General features: G+C 37.0%; 1 pseudogene; it reads right to left on the bottom strand.

The window, feature by feature from the left end:
• Positions 1-806: 806 nt before the first annotated feature.
• Positions 807-6,000, bottom strand: part of LOC142624229 (GDP-mannose 3,5-epimerase 1-like) — a 29,560-nt pseudogene continuing 24,366 nt past the window's right edge.

The following is a 6,000-nucleotide window of genomic DNA, read 5'->3' as shown; positions in this document are numbered from 1 at the left end:
TTTTGGTGGTTATAGTGGTGATTTGAGAGAGAAGAGAGGTTTGAGTTAGAGAGAAGAGAGAGAAGGGAGAGTTAAAAAAAATAAGTAACGTTCGTTACACCTGTTTAGGGACTAAATTGTGCTTGGGACCAAATTAGTTAATTTTCTTGAACTTGTTTGGCTTTACTCCAAATCTTAGGGGTAGTTAATGAAATTTACCAAAGTATTTTTGATTCACAATAGTCTGAACAGCTTTTAGGAGTAATCATATAAGAATTAAGAAGTGTGCCTTAAGGCCCCATGGGCCTGAACATTCATATCTCTCTCTCTCTCATATCAGTCATCCGAAATTGGGCACATAAAAGTGGGCATCTGTGGAACACAAGGATAGAGCAACAAGGCTTTTCTCTCCTGTCCCTAACAATTCAATTCACTGTCTTTATTATCACAGTCCACATCTTCTTAACAAGAAACAAAAATGGTAACGATTACAATTACATTTAATGAATATAACGCAGGAAGGTTTCCATCCAAATGAGTACCAAAAAAATGGTTGATATTTATTAGCAGGCTGAAAATACATTGACATGGAATGGTTGAGAAAGTTTGTAACTTTAAAATAAGTCATGGCCAAACAGCAAAGGTCCGCCATCTAAAAGGCAAGAAAATACAAGAATATGTGCACCTTTATTACAATAAATACATATATAGTAGGATATTAATTTAATAGCTCACTATCTGAAAATGTAAACATACCCCTATGCTCCACACCAACAAGATACAGTGGCACTGATAATATGAATTGGTATACCAGGGCAACTTAAGCTTCATTCTTTGTCATCAGCAGCACAAAGAGAGCCCAATTTTACAGGTGCTTGAGTTCCGACTACTTTTGATGACCCATAAACTGAAAAGTCAATACCTTGAACCTTCTCTCTCTCTATTTCTTCTTTTATCCAAAAGTAGGTGATCCTCAGTCAGAAATGGCCGAGTGGAGTGACTAAACAGTAAAGACAGACTACACATTGGGCCAAAATGGCCAAATACCACCTTTCCATAAACTTTTTAGCCAAAAAACACTGTTTTGGAAATAAATGGCGATCTACCACTTTTTCTAGTACTCGAGCTCACCAAACTCGAGTATCCTATTTTCTAGTTCCACCGTGGCATGAGTGACATGGCATTTGGGATTTAAAAATGCCACTTAGTACTCGAGTTTCCTGAACTCGAGTACTGTATAGTGTGGTACCCAAGTCCACTAAACTCGGGTATCAATCTAGGTTGGCCGCAATTTCTTGTGCGCATCATGCCAATTAATACTCGAGTTTCATGGACTCAGGTACTGTGTTAGAAGTACCCGAGTCCATGAAACTCGAGTATTAATCTGTGTTGGCCCGAATTTGTTGAGTGCATCATGCCGAAACGCTATAGAATATATCAAGGACCAAAAGGATGGCATTTTGACATGGCTAGTTTGCAATAATAAGTACAATGTTACTACACTGCGAGAGTACCTAATAATTTTTTATAAAGAGAACTAAGCTAATCTGTGTGTTATAATAATAGAACTAGACCTAGACGCACATTCCCTTTCCATCTTTTGGTTCTTTGCTCTTCTTGTATAAGAATAGAAAGGTATTCCATGCACAAAATGAAGATGTACGGATTAACCGTGCAAAAAAATATATAGCACAATAGCCAAAAAATAACCTTTACTTTCAGCAAAAATTAGTAGTGAATTTATTTTGGGCCAAAAAAGGGAAGTATTGAATTTTGAATTGTTACTCAAATAGTCAAATGTCTACACTATGAAGAATATTTAACCTGTTGTCGAAATTACAAAAAAAAAAAAAAAAAAAATTCGCTTAATCACCTTTATAAATAAAGGGAAATAGGTGTGACCCATCAGCTTGGATGAGACTCCATCCTAGTCTAGTTCACCCCACCCCGGCACCCTATTCATTTGTTTGGGCTTTTATTGAATCGAGAAATAGGTTTGATTGTCTATCTTTTTTATGTAAGGCATCCTCCCGTAGAGGATATAAATAAATAAACTAAATCAAAATAATTAATACATAAATCGAAAATAAAAACTACTAATAAAATACTTTCATGAAACAAAATACGTTTAAAATTTAAGCGTAAGAAACCAAGTCATTTTACATGACAAAAAGACTGATAAACATTCACTAATTAATTGAACTATCTAAAGACAATGGTGATGACAACCGGGGTAATAGAATTTTCAGCAAGTCATTTTCTCTAATTACATAGCAACAAGGGGAATCATGTCACCAACATGAACAAGCAACCAAACTATAGGAAAATTACAACTTATCCATATCAATCCTCCTCTAGATTGATGGAGTCATTGAACTTCCCATACAAAATCTTTTTCAATTCGGCCATCTGTGCAACTACAGAATCTTTCTCTTCCTCCAGTTTTTCCAAGTTCTTGCTAGTCACCTCTTTCATCTGTTCTATCCTGGCCTCCACTTCATCCTTTGACACATGGGCAAAGACTTCCCCTATTTGGAACCCAACCTCATCATCATCAGTGAGAATCAGTTCGTTGCTAGCATCCTCCAGATTTTCATTTGATTCCTTAGGGGCAAAAAAAGACCATTTATTTAGAAGGGAATCATAATTTTAAAAAGAACAGGACAAGACAAATTTTCAGCATGTTGTAATCATAAATAAATGCAGGTTGAATAAATATACATTTTCACCAACATATAATCACTGCATTTAGAAAAACAAATATTTCATGTTGTAAAGAGCATTAAGGGTTAAAACAAATAGGGAGATAAAATCTGAACGTGACAGACAAACAAATAATGAAAATTATAAACTGATTTACTACACATCTGTAGCCAAATCATTCCACTTCACTTTTTCATCTAATGATTATAGTTTCACTTTCCTCTCAACACCATGTCACTTATAGTTTCACTTATACTACACATCTAATGATTATAGTTTCACTTATATTATTCCATCTTGGAGACCCTAATCCTCAACCAACAAGTTGTTCAATGGACACATATTTGTAATAATCCTCAACCAACAAACCGAGCTATGGACACATATTTGTAATAATCCTCAACCATCCAAAAACACAACATCCCACAATCAGGTGAGAACACGTTACTAACATATTTGACTTAAAAAAAAATGCATGGACAGCAGTCAACAACCTTAAAATTTAAAATTTCCCCAAACTCTGTATGCACATCCTCATAAAATTCTTCAAAACAACCTTCCACCTCTTCATCTATGGGCTGAGAAGGAAAAAAAGAAGAAGAAACAAATCAAACCAACATAATTTATCAGATATAAAGACATTAGGCACTTATAAGATGATAAGCAACATGATGGATCCTGGTATCTCAATTTCTCAAGATCCATGTGAAAAAGCCTGGTAGCCTCCACAAATTCATGCTCACAGTTTTAACTTTGGCTAATATCCATGACTTTTTGATAATATAAAATCAGGCAGCTATGGAGACTACCCAATTTGAGTTGGTGTAAAATTAGGCCGTGATCAGGAAGTTTGGTCACCTTTTGATAAGACAATAAAGTTTGGGAAAATTTTTTTTACGTGGTAAGATAAATAATCTAAAATTCAAACCAAAATTTCTCAGAAGTAAGCCATATTAGATAAAAGATGCATGTACATTTACAATAGTCAAAAAAATTTTGTACTCTGCACGTTCAAGAATTAGAAGGATGCCACAGTTCAAACTTAGCGTACCTAGTCCGCAAGACCACCACTTGTCGGGGCCTCGTTCTGCTTAGGGCATGTTCTTCGGTTACGCCCCTCTTGGTCACATAACCCGCATTGCACCTTCCTCCCCCCCTCCTTCCATGGTGTGGTTCTAAGCCGTTTCCTGCCCTCGTCCATCTCATTCCTGATTCATGTTGAGACAGGGCGACCTTTCTCTCGATCAATTGGGGGTTAGGGAGGACCCTTCGAGTTTCTTTGGGAAAATGGGAGCATAGCTCAGGAGCAGTGCGTCTACGCTGTAGCATAGGTCAATGTACTGCTTTGTATCATGTCGATACCTAATACAAACTGATAAACTGCAATGACATGTGAACATGGTATCTTATACAGTTTCCATTTCTGACCTGTGCAAGTTATTTGCAGCAAATTAACTCCATGTGTGTGATCCCCATGTCCAGCAGTCCCTTGATTATGCGGTGTATCTACTTGATATGATTGTTGTTGTGCACTCAATCTCGTCACCCTGTGATGCTCCGCCTTCTCCTTATTTCTCATGAAGATATCCAAAGCATATTTACACCATTTTTTCCTCGAATTCAACTGCTCTATGCTCTTATTGCGACGATCATCGAAATAAGCATTCAGTTTGAACTATGTGTATTTCACCATTGCCGTAATAGGCAGGCTACGAGCACCCTTTAGAACACCATTGAAGCATTCGGAGACGTTTGTAGTCATCGCCCTATAACGGTAACCCTTGTCAAAAGTTAGAGCCCATTTCTCTTTGGGCACATCCTTCAGATATTGGTGCGCATCCCGGTTCACATTCTCAATTAAATCGAAGGTGGCATTGAACTTTTGCTCCTAGGTAGCACTTGCTGCCCTCCACACTAGATTCTTTAAAGTTTCATTGTTCCATCTAGTGTTGACGTTACTACATAGATGACGAAGGCAGTAACGATGTTCTGTCATGGGAGGCTACAAAAAGTCTCGATTAGTGTCTCTGAAGATAGCTTGTATCCCAGGGTGTCTATCTGATATGACACACAGGTGTCTCCGGTTAGTAACATACCTTCTTATACAAGCCAAGAACCAACCCCAAGTCTCTGTGCTCTCGCTCTCAACAACGGCGAAGGCTAGTGGATAAATCTTATTATTAGCATCTGTCGCCATTGCAATCATCAATTTCCCTTTATATTTTCCATAGAGGTGAGTTGCATCAATGCTAATCACAGGCCTACAGTTCTTGAACCCAATAATACATGGACGAAACCCCAAAATACGGACTTGAATGTACAGGTTCCCCGTTCATAATTATCGTCCACTACTAACTTATACTTTGTACCTAGACTTGCATCCTTAAGTCTTGCCAAAAAACGCGGCAACTCTGCATAAGACTCCTTAAAATCCCCGTATATAGCTGCAACGGCCTTTTGTTTGGCATCCCAAACTGTGTATGTGAACCATAATGATTACGTTAGAAAGGAATACAAGTTAAATAATTAAAGTTGAAGAAAACAAATCAAGAAGGTATGTTGGAGATGCTGATTCCTGAGCTTGAACCCACGATAGCAAAAAAACATTATACAAAATTGATACAATTCATATAAAAAGAATTATGGAGGGATGAACTTGAATTTTCCTGCACATGCGTCTGAAAGTGAATCTGTACTTTCACACTCACACTCCAGAGTGCTAATTTCTGTTTTAGATAATTTAAAAGTCTTTCTTACTCTAACATGCTTTATAAACCCATGGTCCTTTTAAACAAGGACATCACACTCATTAACCATCAAACTTGAGGAAGTCCATGCCTTTGATCAACAAGAAAAGTAGCAGTTTAGAATATAAGGGTTTCGAGACTTGCTTTTAGATGTTTAATATTGAAATTAAAAAAAGTATCAAGGACACATCCTGACTTGACTGCTTCAGATCTATAGTACAATTGGAATAACAATGAAAAGTAACTGCAATAAAACAAAACAAACCAAAATTTTAAAAGTTCATCTCTCCAAAAGCATTAAAAGAAGGCTCACCAAAAAACCGATAGCAATAAATACCAACAGTAATCCCTTCTCTTGCAATCTTATTGTACATGGAATAAGAATCCCAGGAAATATCCAGTTGTCTCCAGTCTGCCACCTCTTCAACAAGCTTGACAACCAAAACATTCTCATCTCCTAAAACTCTTTGTAGGTGAGTTTTTGTTTGGTGCAAATATGGGCCCTGAAAATAGGTACACTTCCATGAGTTTAATTAGATTTGAAAGAACTCTAATCCACAGAATAGACGTC

The sequence above is a fragment of the Castanea sativa genome, chromosome 2 (genome assembly GCF_040712315.1).
Source record: "Castanea sativa cultivar Marrone di Chiusa Pesio chromosome 2, ASM4071231v1".
In the NCBI taxonomy this organism is placed as follows: domain Eukaryota; kingdom Viridiplantae; phylum Streptophyta; class Magnoliopsida; order Fagales; family Fagaceae; genus Castanea; species Castanea sativa.
The sequence above is the reverse complement of the archived record's forward strand: the minus strand, read 5'-3'. Positions and strand labels throughout refer to the sequence as shown.